The 18,351-nt window shown below is 48.2% G+C and overlaps 1 pseudogene across 1 annotated transcript in view; it reads right to left on the reverse strand.

Moving 5' to 3' along the window:
- The window catches only part of LOC149857527 (uncharacterized), a 73,363-nt pseudogene extending 55,251 nt beyond the window's left edge, over window positions 1–18,112 (reverse strand). The window contains exons 1-3 of the transcript XR_016444342.1: window positions 18,051–18,112; window positions 16,127–16,170; window positions 11,663–11,766 (exon numbers count right to left, since the gene is read on the reverse strand). The product of XR_016444342.1 is annotated as an uncharacterized LOC149857527 (transcript). The remainder of the gene's footprint in view (window positions 1–11,662; window positions 11,767–16,126; window positions 16,171–18,050) is intronic.
- Between the last annotated feature and the right edge of the window lie 239 nt (window positions 18,113–18,351).

Below are 18,351 nucleotides of genomic sequence, written 5' to 3' on the forward strand. Positions count from 1 at the left end.
TCTCACAGGTGCTAGACCCCCAAAACTCCTGTTGAAGTCAATGAGAACCATACATGCTTGTGGAAAGCCTCTCAGGAGGAAATCTTGGCCTCACTGAAGACAAAGGCCAAAATCCTACTGGCTTCTTTGTATCATTTTTCCTTAAACTTTCAGGCTTCAGTATCCAGCCATTCAAAGTGTGACTGCAGCCCTTCCTGCGCCACCTGCCAGGGGCGCAGTATGAGCACATTAATGAATGTCTTCGCCTCAGCAGCAATAAATCACGGCCTCATCTCTTCCTCTGCAGCCCTTGCTGTGGCAAGCAGGGACTGCCTGCTGAGAAACTCATTTGCCTGGAGTTGCCTGGGGCTCTCTGCTTTGTGAAAACATGGCAGAGTCTTTTTTTTCCTTTATGAGCCCCAAGGCATAAATGAAGAACGTATCCCCCTGCTCCCATGCAATCCCGCCTGGGCCAGCTCATATCGCATCAGCCAGGAGGCTCCCGGAAGGGAAGCCCTGTCTCTGGGAAAAGCAAGGCCAAATGAAATTATTTACAAGTGGCCAGGACCTTGCATAGTGCCTTTATCGACCTTTCATGCAAGGATCTGTTTGCTCGCTTGTTTTATTTAGTGCCTCTTAAATCAGGCGATAATTGCCTGCTTAGCCGTAAGTCCCTCCCAAGGGAGGAACGATCTTGTTACTTACTTAATGCTCCCTACCAGGAGGCGAAATTTGCTGTGCTCTGACTCTGCAGGTCATCTTTTTCTGAGGATTAACAGCCTGATCCAAGCACCCTTGCAGTCAAGAGAAGGATTCTCACTGGCTTCAGTGAGCTTTGGGTCAGGCGGGTTGAGTAGAAGAGTGGCAGTTGTCAAAGCATGAGCTAAAGAAGAATTTGCTAGCCCACACCCCCATCAGGGAAAATGCATATCTTAGTGTGAGATAAGGGATTCCTTTACCTGTTTCTAGAGGTATCAGCTCAGAGGTATTTAGGCACTTAACCCTCACTACAATCAATAGGAGTTAGGTGCTTAAATACCTTTGAAGTTAGGGCCATTCATATTTCAGTTTTTGATTCCCTTTTCCCACCATTGCTAACACTGATTCATCATTAATAGGTGGTAGTAATGGAGCTCAGGTCTCTGGGTTTTAACCACCATTAAAACAAATGTACATGACACAATGGTTAACAATGCATAAGTGTCACACAAGCCTCAAAGGAAGACATCACAGCCTGCCAGGTGGGATAAACCTCTGGGGGACAGATCTGTGTGCCATTCCCAGTTCTGACGGTGTCTGATTGGGTGATGCTGGGCAAGTTACTCCCTCCTAGTATCTCAGTTCCCCCATATATAAAAAGGAGGTGGTGATATGGGCTTCCATTAAATGCTTTGAGGTCTACAGATAAAAAATGTCTGGGGGTATCTGGAGTCCCAATAACTCTAGGGCTCCCTCCACTGCTACCATCAGATGGGACTGAAAGGTAATATTCATTTTGGGAAATTCTAGCAAAAATGTCCTGTGGAGATAACACCTGAACTTCTCTGAAGAAATATACTGAGGCCAAAATCAGTTGTTTTTTTTCCACTGGTGGGAATGGCTCTTCCTTTCTCACAGAAAAGTGCTTCCAGGCAGCAACTGGAACACAGGGAGCAGCTGCAACGTCAAAATTAGACTTGTTTCCATCGACTTTGTGCCTATGTGTGTGCATCCCAGAGTAACAGACCCAGCAAACCTGGTGTACAGAGGGACTGGAGGGGGTACAGATTCAATACTGCCATGGCCCCAACCCTCGCAGCCTTTGGACACAAGTTGGGCTCATTCTGAATTTGCTGGGAGTGACTGACACAGCTCTTCACCTGTTGCTCAGGCGGGCCACCATGATTGGAAATGCCTGCAACAGGTGGAAGGCAGTTGTGAAAGGATGGGATATGTAGGATCTTTACAAGGTCCAGAGACCCTGGGAAGAGCAAAGGGAACAGGGCTGGCCAGCAGCTGGTGAGAGGAGGACAGAGGGTCTGGCAGAGGGAAGAGGTCTGGAGTAATAGATTGGTTGGGAACCAGTACTTAGAGGCAAGCCAGTGGGGCAGGAGGTCTGTGGGGAGAATGGCAGTGGGAGCCAGTAGATACCAGCTAACTCTGACATGTGCTGGAGTCTTAGTTCCCAGTAACTGAAGCACCTCCAGCATTTGCCTGAGCAGTGGGGCACATATCATGGTACCCAGGACTGTGCCATGATAAGGATGGTACCACTGCCTTCCCACAGCTCCATGGGCTGACAGTTATAGTTCCTTCCCTCTTTCACCCTTGCCTCCAATAAGGCTCTAAATACCTCTTCCCCCAAAAACACACCCCCTGGGACAGTGCTCCCCCAACTTCAGCTTCTCTCTGCCAAGTAGTGCAGAGGCCTATCTCCTCCCTTATAGCCGAATACCTCTTGAGAGGTGTGGGGGGAGGAGAATGACCGCTGGGCCAATGCCTGGCACTTAATCTCTCTTTTGCAGCTGGTTAGAGCCCTCTCTATCCAGCCAGCGGCTCCCCCTGTTCTGCAACATGGTGAGCGAGCTAGAGGAGTGCTGAAAAGAGAGGAAGCAGCTGGGCATAAATGTCCAAAGTGAAAAATGGGACCAGGCCTGTCCATCCACAAAATTTCATCCAAGGATGTAGCTTCCCATGAAGACAGGACCACAAAAAGAGCAAACAACCTTTCCACTGCTGCCCCACCTGCCACTGCAGCTGTGATCTCCTGAGTCATCTCTGTATTCTGCTGCCCGGGGGTCACATTGGCTGGTAGCCACCTACCTGCACTGAGTATGGTGTGCATCTCTGTGACAAGCCTTTCCTGGAGCAGGTAGCATCTCCTGGACCCCAAGGCAGACATTCAAAAAGCATGAGCCTGAATTGATTCAACCTTTGCAGGTTAGTCTAACCTGGCTAGGCTAAATCAGTTTTGTAACCAGACAGGCATCCCAGAAAAGTAGGCACATGCCTGAGGTGGCTCAGGCTAGACGCTGGGAGGTGCTAGAGCAGCCCTCCCTTCCACAGCACTTAGCTGAGGGGGAGTGTGGCCAAACCCCAGCAGGATGCTTTGAGTAGCCCAGCAAGGAATTAATAACAGTGTTTATCAGTCACTCCATTTAGAAAACAACAGAGGGACATTACCAGCTACCTGTTGATTCTACCTGTTGATTCAGCAGGGACTGTAGCCAGCATGTGGTCTGCTAGCTAATACACAGACACCTCTCCACAAGGCAAAGGGCGGGGGGAATTCCTGCTTAGCAGGGAGTGAGGGTGGGGGCAGGGGAGCAGCCCTCATGCTGTGTGGACCTGCAGCCAGGGAGCAGAGGGGAAAGGTCAGCCTTGCTGTGGAGTAGAGAGCACCACCCAGCCCAGAGAACATGCCGGGATGCTGGGAGTGTCTGGTTTAAACCAGCAAAAGGTCTGTGATAGACATTGCATAAACTGGTTTGACCCAAATCAGTTAAGTCTGATACTACATTCAACCAGGTTTATCTCAAACCAGTTTCAGCCATTTTCAAACTGGTTTATGTGCACTGAACATGTGTTCTGTTACAGATTTAAACCAGTTTCTGATCACTTAAACCGGTTTATGTGTAATGTCTGTCTCTAGCCCAAGTGCTTCAAGCCTGCCATGTGTCCCTTGTCTGCTGCTACTTGGGCTGAGGACCCTGGGATATTTCTGTTGGGGAGAAGCACAGACAGGCTCAGTCTTTTGGGACCATATAGAGAAATCTGCTCCCTCCTTGGCAGCTTCCCATGGAGTCAACAGAAAGGAGCTGAACAGAGCAAAGTGAGTCCTGCTTCTGCCCTCACCTGTGGAAGTCAGCAGTGGGAGAGATGGAGTCAGTGGAGAGGCACAATGTGAAGGCAGATTAAGTGGAGTCTACGGCCCTTGCACTTGGCAGGTGAGGTGAGAACTACTGTATCCTTTGTAGATGACTCTCTGGCCCACTGAAATTGAGGTCTGGAATAGTCCTTATCTAAATGAGAATAGATGAGCAATTCCTTGTGCTTGATCTTCAACGGACTCCATTGAGTCTGCTGATTTATACCAGATGAGGATTGGGCCCCCAGGTTTTTAGACCGGCTTATGCAGCCCTGCTTTGTGTATGATGCATGCCAGGGGATCTACCAAGTGAGACAAAGCCCAATGCTCAAGTGGATGGCATTTCTCTGTTTGTCTGTAATTGGAGGAGTTGGATGTCCATTAATGTTGCTGTTTGGTTAGTTAGGATGTAGAGGATAGGCAGGGACTTCAGGGTTAGGGTGAGTGAGCCTCGCACTTTATTTGGGCCAGCCTTCCCTTGTCTTGGCTCACATGTTATCTGGGTCCTCAAGCTTGGACAGAAATCTACTGATTCTGGTTTAATATCAGAAAACCAGAAATATCTGATTTTTAGTGAAAATCAGACTTTTCCTGTTTTCACCAAAATCAATAGGAGTCTCACCAGAATAGGGGGAGCAGTAGGTGCCAGAGCCCAGCTGCAAGTAAAGCCCAATTCACTGAAGCAGAATAATTCCTATGTGACATCCAATAATGTTGTTTAAAACAAAAGCTTCAAGCAATGGATAATTTACTATCCCACAGGGAATCTGTCCCATTTTGTGATTGTCTATGAATAATCACAAAATGCACAATGAAGAATGCATATTATTTTCCATTTGAATTTTTCCAACGTCAGCATCCAGACATTGGATCTTATTAGGCCTTTTCCAAATAATGGGGCCTTTAAAATCACACATTATGTCCCTACGGAAATCCTTGCAGACCCAGATCAAGGCAGTGTTGACCTTCTCTTTGATAAACTAAATAGAGCTCCTTAAGTCTCCTGCAGTAAGGCATATTTTCCAAATCTCTTGTCATTCTTGTTGCTCTTTTCTAATCTCTCTCTGGTTTTTCATCATCCTCCTTCTTTGTTATATGATTTGGTTTTAATTCTTTCTGCTTTCCTTCCTTAATTAGAAGAATCTTGTTTAAATGCAACTACAATTTAGATGTGACTTAAATAGCAAGAGGAACAAGGGCTGGATTTATTTAAATGCATATTTAACTTTTTGGAACTAAGAAAAGGACTTTAAAGTGGTTCCTTTAGAAAGCATTTTAAATGCCTTTGTTCCCATCTAGCAAAATGACATCACAACACAAGATTTAAATCAGAAGTAGAATTTAGTATTTGCACCCTCACATAGCCTATGATTTGTTTAAATCCAGGTATTGTATAGTGCTTAGATATCAAGCAAGAAACACTTCATAAATATTGACCATTAGATTGGGTACATTTTGAGACACTTTTTAATAGGTGATTTCCAAGTGCAGGGATACACATATGTTTAAGAAACGTTCATTATTTAGAAACCAGACACGATCCTCTGTTGTTGGCGGTGACAGAGAAAAAAGCCTCCATAGGTTTAAGTATGTTGAGAAATACAGTTATTCCTTTGGGTTTGCAAAAAAGTGACGTTAATTCCTTCCCAAACTCATCCAAATTACTGAAGGTTGTCTGGTTGCAGGTTTTAAGGCCCCGGTCCTACAAAGACTTGTGTATAAGCTTAACTTTATTATGATGCTTTATGTCATTGAGAACAAGGTTGAAATCAAAATGTAATAGAAAAATGAAACATTTACATAAATCTTTACTGGAATAGGGCCTAGATAGTTCCATTCAATATATTAAGTTAAAAGAATTTAAATGTGGCTCATGTTTCATATTTTTCATTGGTTTTATCTCATTTACTTGGATCTATGGGTTGGCATGAAAAACACAAGCATTAAAAAGACAAGGAATCTTCCTCCAACCTAAATAATTTAAGCATTAATATATAATATTTATTGAAATACATGTGTGTAATTAAAAAAAAAAAGCACAATAATTTTAACCCTTACCAAAATTAATTAATATGTGTTTGGTCACCTGAACTACAACTGCCTGGAGCTATTTGTCGAATGATTATAATATTTCATATTTATATGTATAAAACACATATTGGCCATGAAGGAAAAATCCCAAAGTGTTGCATGGCAAACGAACAGATTCTGCTCCCAGATACACTTTTAAGAATTGCATACCAGAGCAATTCAGCTACTTTAGGTATATAACAGACATTTATTCCAGAAAGACAAGTATTTTTTTAAGAAAAAGGTTGAAGGTGCCAGGGGAATTCTGGGAATTAGAGTGGAATTATTAGATCCCGTGGAAAAATTGTCATCAAAACTGTTTCCTGCTGGAATATGGCGTTTCAACAAAACCAACTTTTTTTTGTGAAACTACATTTTGATGAAATTTCATATAAGGAAAAAATGGGGTGGGGGCAAAGGGTGAAAGCATTTTAGAAACACTGCAAGTCCCATTTTCACAATGAAAAGATGACTTTTAATTTCAAACTGCACTATATTTATCAAAACCTGAAACAGAAATGAAAACTTGTGAATGAAGCAAAATTAATTTTTAAATACTTCTGATTCAGGATGATATTATATGTGCATGTGTGTGTATATATACTGTGTATATCTATACTGTACATATACTGTATATATATATTAGGGCTGTGCAAAATTTCGCTGGCCGTTTCATTCCGACACTATTTTGACCAATTTTGCGGTCAAAACAGCAAAATCAGAACAAAACAAAGGCCATCGAAATAGTCTTGAAACAAAACGAGGCTGATTGAAATGTTTCGAAAGTTTAAATGTTTCGACCATAGGCTGGGGATAGGAAGTCAGTCCAGCTGGGCTGACTGCCCATCCCCAGTCAAGATCTGGCAGGGGGTGCCAAGGCAGCCCAGCTCGGCTGCTACCCAGTCTCCCATGCTAGATCGCGCTATGGCAGGAGGCTGCCCAGCTGGGCTGCTTCCCTGTCCCCCACACTACATTGAAACTTGAAACAGCTCTGTTTCGAAGGAATGGAATGGAACAACTGTTTCAACTTGAAATGAAATTCAGTATGAAACACTGTTCTGTCGAACCGTCAAACCCAAGGCGAAAGGGAACGATGCTGTTATGTGTGTGTGCATGTGTGTGTGTGTATATGTCTGTGTATAGTCTTACTCTTGAAAAGATTCACTGGACAGACAATCTATTTTCCAGCCAGCTCTAGGAATTATCCATACTGAATGGTGAGACAGAGATGAAACTTCAAGCCATGTTCCCAGCCTCCCTGCCCTCTTCCCCCGGGGAAAGGTGCCACTGGCTCTTAATTGACCCTGGATGACACTGAGCTCAGCTAAGCAAGCAGTCATAACTTGCAGAAGCACAAAAATCATAATACCTTTATTTATGGAACACTTTGGAGACCCTCCAACAAAATAAAACATAATTAAAATACTGTAAAAAACAACCACCATCCTCTTATATTCAAACTGATAAAGCCAATCAAGTATGTCCAATTATACAAAGCTGAAGGGAAATGATGGTTAGGAAGGTAATAAGTAAGACACCATCATAAAATAACTGCTTTGTTATAAATCAGGCCTAAAGGTATTTTCTAATACTGGAGTGAGACAGTTTGAAATAATTGCCCAGAATTCTTAATCACAGGGCCCAAACAGGGAGACTGAACATTGCGTACTGGCCTGTGATTCTGAACCAGTGACTGTCAACTAGGGTGTGAAGACATCCTGGTATGCTGCCAGATCTTTTGAAGGCTGTTCTGAACTGTGAGGTGGTAAGTGAGTGTTAGGAATAAGAAAATAAAGTAAATATCATAGGAACCAAATCCATGGGTGCGCTGAGGCTCAAGTACCCACCAAAAAAAACTAGTGGATGCTCAGCACCCCTGAGCCACAACCATTTTGGTTTTGGCTGCTTGCAGATGTTACAAAAACAAACAAACAAACCATGCTTTATTGGAAGAAGCAGCATGTTAATTCAACAAACCTGCCTCTGCAGCGTCTATAAAGATTAGGCACTTCAGTGGGGGGCTTTTTGGCACTTTTAGCTAATAACCGGTTCAATCAACTATTAGATAAAAGTGCCAATAAAACCCCACTAAAGCATCCAATTTTTACAGATGTTGCAGAGCTGGGTTGAAGTCACATGCTGCCTCTTTTGGGCATGTGCAGGATTCAGCGCAAGAATGCTCCAAGTTTAAAGTGAAGTGCCTTCTTTTTTAATGTCTGCAAGCACCCACTGGCAAAAACCAAAGACAGCACCTATGCTAAAAAGGTAATTGCTGGATCAGGCCTGTCTCTACCTGGACAAACCTCCAATCCCCCTTCAAGAAAGTAAGCAGGTTAGTTTTTAAAATTGGTTGCCACTCAATTCACAAAAGTTATGGAGGGTGCCTTGAGTCCAATGAGAGATGCCCCACATTGCCCCCATTTACCATCATTCTGACTTGGCCAACACCATGTGAACTCCCCCTCAAAAAAAATCCAGACCCCAGACTGACACACACTGGACAAGCAACACTGGCAAGCAATATCAAATATCAAAAAGTATCTAATATCAAAAAGTAGTTTCCTTTCTGTGGAGCATTGGTGACTGCATGTTCCAAGACCTGCAGCTCCCTTCCCTCATGTAGACTTTGATTCACTGCTCTGTAACGTCATTGGCAAAGCCTTAGTGTAATACTGACAAGGCTGGATTCTAATAAGGCCTCCTGCTTTAGACAGCCATCATGAATAGGGTTCAAGATTGACTATGTTGATGAACATCAAGGAACACAGCAGACTTTTTGACCAGAAAAGTACACAAACCTAACTAGATGCCAACAGCTCACTGAGAGCCTATGAGTCTCATAGCCCAAAGCACAACCTCCTCTGAAGAGGATCATAACGAGTTTGACATAAGATACCAGCTCAAGGACTTCTCAGCAAATAGGCACCTATATAGATCGCCCTAGCTGTACATTGTCACAGGGGCACTCAGGTGCCCTGTTCCTAAGAAGGGAGAAAGGCAGCTGCCAATCTTCAGGGCAGCTCAGGTGCCGGTTGCTGGGGCAACCACACTGCTCAGGTGACCAGAAGGGGGCAGGGCTGAGCCTTTATAAACAGCCCAGGCCAAAGCCTAAGTGGTAGTTTCCCTCTAGCAGTCGAAGGAGCAGCAGCTCTGGAGCAGCGCAGCACAGCCTGGCCACCTGAGCGGCTGCAGCATGGTACAGGGTGGAGAGAACCCTGACAGGGAGGCTTGGAAGGTGAGCCATGGTGGCACAGCAATTACGTTCTAGCCAGGAGGCTTATTTTGAGTTATAGCCGGTTGGCTCATGGATTTATGTTCCCTGTTTTGTTATTGTGTAATACCGGAGGACCGGGTGAGGCTGTAGGGGTAGGAAGAGGCCTCAGGGGAGCTCCCCAGTAGCGTGGGGGTTCCTGGTGCCCCATAAGGGCACAGCGAGCAGTGCCAGGGAAGGCACAGTAGTTTGGCGCCAGGGTGGCACTGCGGTTGGGGGCGTCTTGATCCCAGCCCCGTGTGGGGGGCGATTATCAGAACAGACCCCAGTGGGGTGCTGGCATAGTCCCAGAAAGGCGGGTCTGGGGCCAGGTAAGGCTAAGACCGCCTGAGCCCCAGTTTGGAGAAGCCCGAGCAGGACGCCCCAGGAGAGGGTGCGTGCTGAGAGACAAGGCCCGGTGTGAGAGAACACTCGGGCGGAGGCCTTTTGAGAGAGCCTCTGGGGAAAGTGTATGGGCAGGATAACATCCGGAAGATCTGCAAGGCTTGGGGTGTGCTAGAGGGGAGGTTGGAGGCACGTGTAGCCCATAAGACTGCAATGCGATGCTGTGGCTAATAAAGTGACCAAAACGCTGGCTTGCATCCATAGATGCTTCTCGAGCAAATCCCAGGACGTCATTCTCCCCTTGTACTCGGCCTTGGTGAGGCCGCAGCTGGAGTACTGCGTCCAGTTTTGGGCTCCACAATTCAAAAAGGATGTGGAGAAGCTTGAGAGAGTCCAGAGGAGAGCCACATGCATGATCAGAGGTCAGGAAAACAGATCTTATGATGATAGGCTGAGAAACATGGGACTCTTTAGTCTGGAAAAGCGTAGGCTCGGGTGATCTGATGGCCACCTACAAGTTTATCAAGGATGACCACCAGGATCTGGGGGAACGTTTGTTCACCAGAGCGCCCCAAGGGATGACGAGGTTGAACGGTCATAAACTACTACAAGACCATTTCAGGCTGGACATAAGGAAGAATTTCTTTACTGTCCGAGCCCCCAAGGTCTGGAACAGTCTGCCAGCGGAGGTGGTTCAAGCACCTACATTGAACACCTTCAAGAGTAAATTGGATGCTTATCTTGCTGCGATCCTATGACCCCAGCTGACTTCCTGCCCTTTGGGCAGGGGGCTGGACTCGATGATCTCCCGAGGTCCCTTCCAGCTCTGATGTCTATGAAATCTATGAAAGACAGGGGCGGGGTACACCAGGTCACTCTGTACAGAGTAGGATCCCGGACAATCCTAGCACCATGTCCAAGGGGACAGAGAGGCAGCCTCCCATCTAAACTTTTATATAACAGCAAGACATGGCGGGCGAGAGAGGGTGCTGGATCGCCTACTTGGCACAGTAGGGGGCGCTAGAAAGATCACAGCCGCTCCTAGGCTCCACTCCGTGACATACATGAGCTGAGTCCATCTGGATAGCTTCTCCCTCTGTCTACAGGAGAGAATCAAGAAGAGGTCTTGGCCTAAGCCCACAACATTTCTGTACGGCAATATAAGATATCTGTGCAGAAGAACACACTCCAGGATTCTCCAGCCCCCATCTATCCACTGCATTGAGGTACAGGCTCAGTACTGACTCAGAGGGAAGACAGCCACCTACTCATCCCTTCCATCAGAGTGACCATGCACAAAGCAAGCCAAACACCTGAGCTCCAGTGGGAAGATTATCCCAAGGATTTAAGACAGCTGGAAAGTAGGGCTGTGCAAAATTTTGCTGGCTGTTTTGTTTCAACTCATTTTGAGCTTGAAACAGCAAAATCGACATGAAATGAAGGGCTTTGAAACAGCCTTGAAATGAAACAAGGGCAGTCAAAATGTTTCAAGAGTTTCAAAACATTTAAAGTTTTGAAGCTCAAGCTGAGCTTTCCTGCAGGGAAACAGAAAGTAAGGAAAGGGAGGGGGAAGAGTGGGGAAGTGGGGGGGAAGGACTGCCCTCATATTGGCTGTGTAGCTGGCGAGTGACTGTGATCCTTCCCTGAGGTCCTTTCCAATCCCAGTGCTCTGGGGGAGGGATGGAAAAATAGCATAAAAGGCAGCATTGTGTGAACTGGCCTGCTTTCTGCCTTGGGGTCTGACAGTTACTGAGCTGTGTCTTTCAGCAGCTCAGGACCATTAGACAATGAAAGCTACTACTAGCATTGATTTGAATGATTTCTGACTTGCTAGCCTAGCCTAGCAAGTGGGATTCAGAATACCTTTTTCTTTCTTCTAGACCCTTTTATTTTATTATTATATTTAAATATTACACTATAGAATTTAATTTATATAGGAAGAATTTAATTTATATTTTATTTCTATACATTTATACCTTGCAATGTATACATACATTATAGAATTTATATAACAAGGGAGATATATTTATATTTTATTTCTATATATTTGTAACTTGCAGCATGTACTACATACCTTATAGAATTCATATAGGAAGGGAGATACATTTATATCTCACGGCATAGACTACACATCTTAGAGAATGTATATAGGAATGCAGATACATTCATACCTTGACCTTGCTCCTCCTCAGCCTGGCACCAGTGGGAGCATGCCCAAAGGGAAGTCCCCCGCTCGCTCCAAAGCCCCCATCTCCCCAGAGCAGAGACAGGCCACCTTGGAACAGTGAGAGAAAGGCAGACACAAAGGGGTGCACGTTGCAAGGGTGAGTTCCCCCAGACCACTGGGGAGTTGCTTGCTATTGATGGCCAGCCCTTCTCCTTAATTGAGTGGCCAGGGTTCAGGCAGCTCATGGAGCTCATGGCCTCATCCTACCAAGTGCCCACACACACCACCTTCAGCAGGATGGTGGTGCCCTCCCTGTATGAGGCATGCAGGAAGTATTTGAGGGAGAAGCTGCACAAGGCAGGTCCACAGGTGGCTTTACACTTTACCTTGGACATCTGGAGCAGCCAGGGTGAAGATCACACCTACCCCTCCTTCGCAGGGCACTGGTGCAACCAGTCAGGCCTTCGCTGGGCTGTCTTTCAAGCCAAGGTGATGGATGAGTCCCACACGGCAACAGAAATCATGGGGGCCATGAACCGCTTGGTGCAGGGGTGGCTCAATGGGCAGGGTGAGCTCACCCACGGGTTTATGGTCACCGACAATGAGGCCAATATGGTCAAGGTGGTCCATGATGCCAGCTTTGTTGGCATCTCTTGTGTGGCACACAAGTTCCACCTCATTGTCAGGGACACCTTGGAGAGGGACAGGGCTGCCGGTGATGGTACCAGCATCACCAGCAAGCTCATTTCCAAATGCAGGAAGGTGGCAGGCTAGTTCCACCAGAGCACCAAGCAGGGCAAGATACTGCAGGACAAACAGGCAGAGCTGAACATCCTGCAGCACAAAATCATGCAAGATGTGGAGACTCGGTGGAACTCCACATACCTGATACTTGAGAGACTGGTAGAGCAACAGAAGGCCATCCATGAGATGGCCTTGCTCAAGGAGATTGGGATCAGAGGACCCCTTAACAGAGCTGAGTGGGATACCATCTCCCAGATTTTGGTGATCCTCAAACCCTTCCTTGAGGCCACTGAGACCCTCAGCACTGGTGATGCCCTCCTTAGGCAGTTGATCCCCATAGTGAGGGAACTTCGGAGCCAAATGGAGAGCTCCCAGGGGATCAATGTTCCTGACTGGGGCAAGCCACTGTGACCAGACATCCAAGCACTGGTGAGGCGGCTGAAGGAGGGCATCAGGAAATGGCGTGATCCCTTGCAGGCCAGTAAGGTCCACATGCTGGCCGCCATGTGTGACCCAAGGATGAAGGGCAGCATATGCAGCAGCCAAAGCCTGAATCAGTGGACGGAGGTGTTGGTGAAGAGACTCAGAGAGGCAGAAGGGCAGAGGTGGGGGGATGGGGAGGAGGGGGATCCACTGTCCCATGCTAGCACACCATCCACCAGCCAGTCTCCTCCACCACAGGCACTACCAGTGTGGGCCAAGGGCATGGCTCCCATGGTGAGTCCAGAGGCACCAGACCCCACCATCAGGCAGGTAGCACTCAGGCCTTGGTGGCTACCTATCTTGCCAAGGATGTGGAGTCACTGCTGTGTGGCCCCTTGGCCTACTGGGCAAGCTACAGCCAGACGTGGCCTGATCTGGCCATGGGTGCCCACAAATACCTGTCCTGTCCACCGACCAGTGTTCCAAGTGAAAGGGTGGTCAGCATTGCTGGGGATGTAGTGATACCTGCTTGGAACCTGGTTTGGTGGAGCAGCTGGTGTTCCTGAAGGTGAACCTCCTGCTGCTGGGGCTCCCCAAGCTCCAGGTGCAGACGGAGTAAATGCCACCCTCCTCACTCTGTCTGCACCTATTTCCTCTTTTCATTTTTTAAAAGCCATTTAATGCCCTGCTCTCATAACTGGAGGGGGCACTCACTGCATTATGAGCCAGCAGGGGAAGTATATCTCTCTGCTAAGCTTCTGTGCCAGGACATACTTGAAGGTATGGGCTGCAGCTATGGTGAAGGAGGAGGCCTTAGGTCCTGGGTATGACCACTAAAACTGCACTCTGCCAGAGTCAGGGAGGCCTGGTGGGACTGCTGGCAGCCCGGCAGCCCCAGGAAATCCCAGGACCGAGGGTCCGTCTGGTGAAAGGTGGATAGGAGGCAACATAACCTCCAGCTACCACACACATGCATGCAGTCCTGGCTGGGGAAAGCCCAGCCTGTCACATCTTTGACAGCCCTGAGGCTTGCTGGTTGCAGTGGGGTTGTGAGGCTCCAGGTTATCTCAACTTAGCTGCCTAGGATGCCAGGTTTTGGGATGAAAAACCCCTTGTCAGGCTGAGGAAGCACCTGTAGTTGGTGTGTGTGTGCTGTTCTTGGATGGAAGGAATAGTAAAGAAGCCAGAGGCTGGCATGCAGTGAAGGCAAGAAAGCTAGTCAGTGAAAATGGAAATGGAGGCATCAGGGGGTGAGGGACAGGCTGGGGATGGCGAGGGAAGTGGGAATGTAGCAGCTCTGGTAAAAGTGGAGAGGTACCTGGGGAGTCAGATGTCCATCAGGTTGTAATGTGGCAGAATTCCACTGTTCATATTGAGTCCATGAATTTCTGTACCTACTACCTAGGAGGCTGATGAAGTGAAGTTCACAGGCCCAGCTGTGCAAAGTGGTTTGTAAATTCCCTTTCAGGATCAAGCCTGCAAGACTGGAAACAGAGTGTTTTTTTTGTGAGAAATGTGCCCTCACAGGTAGTTGGCTGTTCTTGTCTTTGATATATTCTGGTGTGCAGTTTGTGGGGGTACTGGAGATTATTGGCAGGTTTTGTGTTTTGAGCTGTAGGCAGTTGGCTTCTGATGATAAGGTTAGGTTAGCAAGGTTCTGTACTTGTTTGAATTTATAGTTTCATAGTTTCATAGTTGGTAGGGTCAGAAGGGACCTAAGCAGATCATCAAGTCTGACCCCCTGCTACAGGCAGGAAAGGATGCTGGGGTCAAATGACCCTGGCTATGTGATTATTTAGCCTCCTTTTGAAGACCCCCAGGGTAGGGGCAAGCACCACCTCCCTTAGAAATTCGTTCCAGCTCCTAGCCTCCCTGACCATGAAGTAGTGGCTCCTGATGTCCAGCCTGAATCTACTCTCAGTCAGCTTATGACCATTATTCCTTGTTACTCCTGGTAGTGCTTGGGGGAGCAGGGACTCTCCCATTGCCTGATGGTCCCCCTTGGCAAGTTTGTAGGCAGCCACCATATCCCCTCTCAGCCTTCTTTTGTGGAGGCTGAACAGGTTCAAGTCCTGTAGCCTCCACTCATAGGGTCTACCCTGTTGCCCCATGATCATGGGAGTGGCCCTCCTTTAGACTCTCTCAATGGTATCCACACCCCTCCTGAAGTGCGACGCCCAGATATGGATGCAGTACTCCAACTGTGGCCGGACCAACGTCACATAGGGGAAGGAGAATCACCTCCTTGGACCTGCTCATGATGCATCTATGGATGCTGCCCCCCCCCTCTTTCCTTCCCCCTGCAATCCCAGGACTATCTGGGCCCCTGTCTCTTACCTGGGTATTTCTTGTGTTTGTCGCCTGTCTTGGCTGAGCTATTCTTGTGGGTGTCTCTTGGTTCGGTGCTCCATGGCTCCCTTGATTCTCTTCCTCCCCCTCCCCCGAATTTACAAACCACTTTTCAGAGCTGGGCCTATGAACTTCACTTCATCAGCCTCCTAGGTACAGAAACTCATGAACTCAATATAGATATTGGATTTATGACACACTACAACCTGCTGGACATCTGACTCCCCAGGTACCTCTGCACTTTTACCTGCACTGCTATTGTCTTTTAAAGTGGTGGACTGGACTGAGGCTGTAGGGGAGGAGACCTCATTGGAGTAGACCTCCCAGTAGTCTACCCTCATTGGGGTAGACCTCACAGTAGTAGACCTCCCACCTACTGTGCCGTGTACAGGCCCCAGCACCAGTGTGGGCGCACCTTAACATACACACAGTGTCACCCATGTCGCAAGTTTTGCTTGTCAACAGCCTGAGGTGCAGTTTCCCAGAACCCCTGCACCTATTTCCTTGAAACCTTGCAGGCCTTATGGCCTCAGCAGGGGCTACCATGCCTGCAAGTTCCATCCAAGAAGAGGATGGGGAGCTTAGTCCTCTGGTTCAGATGCCCAACTACAGTGACTGCCACTATGGGGCCACCACTGGACACATGCGTGAAGGGAGATGCCAGGTCCATTATGCAACTGGTTACTGATACTAAGAGTCACTAATTAAGAGTAATGATGTTTTGCAGTCTTTAGTCTTCGCCTTTTAGGCAGGCTTCAGAGCAATCTTTGTGGTCAAAACCACAGTAGTTAAGAGATTATTATCCCTGTTTTACACATAAAGGAACTGAGTCAGGAAGAAAGGAACTGGCTGGTCATGTAGCAGCCACTGGGAAGGTCAGAGATACAGTCTTGAGAAGAAAAGTGAAAAAAATCACATCTGTTGGTTGGACATTCACCTTAAAACTACTTACCTGTTGTAAAATGCTGAGATACCGCTGGGCTGTGATTGTCTGCCCTTCATGGGTTTTCTTCCAACGTCAGAAGTAGAAATCTCAACTTCTGACTGCCATGTCAATGCTCTGACCACATTACAGGAGGCTGTCGGAGGGTTGATAGTCCTCATATCTTCCTAGAATAGAGAGGAAGTAGTGTGAGAGGCAGGGAGGCTGACAGTTAAAGCTGCTAGCTCTGCCCTGCTGGTGCCCTTCCTCATTCAAGCAGGAAGGGCAGGGCTCATGCATCAAATTTATCTACACATTCACTCTCCAGATGGGATTGATGCTCTAATCACACTGGAGCAGAGGAACCATGGGACCTGGATATAAATCACAGCATGGCATCTGCACTGAATTGTAGCTCACCTGTAACATAAAATTTAACCTTGTTTGTCAAGGCAGGGCTGGACAGTGCTAGAGGGCAAGTAATGAAGCAGTGACAAGGGGAGGGAGGCCAGACTGCCCAGGCTCCACTGCTAGAGCCAGCCAGATGGGGAACTCAGTCTATGCCTGGGCTCAGCACCAGGCCTGGGCACCACTGATGTCCCATTGAAGCTATAAGGCACCCTCTGGGAATATCTCCCTCACAGGAAACTTCTTCTGTTGGCTCTGTGCCCTCTGCATCTCTGAGCCATGTGGCCCTAGAAGGCACTCTGAGGCACATGGAGATGCGCCAGAGGCAAGAAAAGCAGTGGGAAAGGCAGACTTATGCCCATGTGATCCTGCAGCTCAGTAATGGCCTATAGGGGCCACTACAAAATAGCTGCCACAGCCTTGCTGAAGATCACGCCTGTTCAGCAGGCTTACCTTTTCAGAGCTTGGGTTGAGTCCCAGGATCGAGGGTCTGCTGTTTGATTGGTGGAGCCTGCCCACCAATCTGGAGGCAGCACAAGGGAAGCAATGCCCTGCTCTTTTTCGAAGGGTGGGGGCAAGGAGCAGCTGGACCTGAGTCGGAACTGCACCAGCCAGGTCCAGAGAACTTCAGGGGTGGAGCCCTGAAGAGTACAGAAGGGGAGTGTGCTCAGCATGCTGAGCAGATGCGGCGAGGGACTCAAGAAGAGTGGAGCCAAGAAAAGCCGGGGAGCTCTGCCCCAGCGGGCAATAGGCCCAAGGCTTCTGAAACCACCACTGGAGGAGCAGCCTTGGGAGCAGCAAGAGACCGCTCAGGCTAGTGATGGTGCACAGGGATGGTGCCGGGAGACCTGGCCCTGGGAGCGGTGTGAGACCACTCAGACCCATGATGGTGCGCGGTTTGGTGCACAGAGCCTAGGCTTTGGGAGCCGCAAGCAGCAGCTCAAGCCTGCAACCCCGGCAGGGCCAGGGGGCCACATGGTGCACAGAGCAGTGCACGGGGCAAGGGCCTTGGGGGCTGCAGTGCGGCGGCTCAGGCCCCATCTCCTGGCAAGCGGTCAGGTCACAGTGCACAGGGTGGTGCACCAGGCCCAAGCCTTGGGAGCCAGGGAGCAGCGGATGCTGCTTGGGTTAGCCACCCAGCATGAGGATGGACAGACAGAGCCTGAAGGGCCCAGCCTGTGCTAAAAGAGCCCACGGTGCTGAAGCCAGGGCACAGGGAAGCAGCAAAGCAACAGTGCTGCAGCGTGAGGCCCAGCACCCAGAAGCCAGCAGTGGTGGTGCAACACCTGAGAGGAGCTGAGCCCTCGGTGCCCAGAGCGGGGCACAGGGTAGGGAGGAGCCCCAGCGGCATGGGAGAGGCCTGGAGAGGCACTTCAGCAGAGGAGACCCCATCGAGCTGCACTCTGACCACCACCACCTGAGGGAGTGTGAGGCCCTTGGGTCTCACAGGGGAAAGACGTTTGAGGCAGGAAATGCTAGAGAAGGGGCTGGGTGAGCAGCCCCCCACCTAGTCAAGACCCTAAGGGGAGGGGCCCCTGGTGCTTACTGGACAGCCCCACACCGCCCACCCCCTGGGACCCCGTTGGAAGGAGGACTGTCTCTTTCCATGGGTCAGGGACTATATTCAGGAATAGATGATATGAAAATTCTTCATGTTTGCACCTTTTGTAATTGAAATGTTGTATTGTGATGTTGTATTGTGTTGATGCTGCTGAAATTGTTTTACTGTGATGGGTAAATAGTGTTATTTAGGGTTTGACCTTGGTTACTGGGTAATGTTCACTGTGTAAATATATTTATATGATATTTAGTTTTATGTTTATATATATTACAACTCAATAAATTGT

Source organism: Crocodylus siamensis, chromosome 9 (assembly GCF_052110815.1).
Source record: "Crocodylus siamensis isolate JL-2025a chromosome 9, ASM5211081v1, whole genome shotgun sequence".
NCBI classification, from domain to species: domain Eukaryota; kingdom Metazoa; phylum Chordata; order Crocodylia; family Crocodylidae; genus Crocodylus; species Crocodylus siamensis.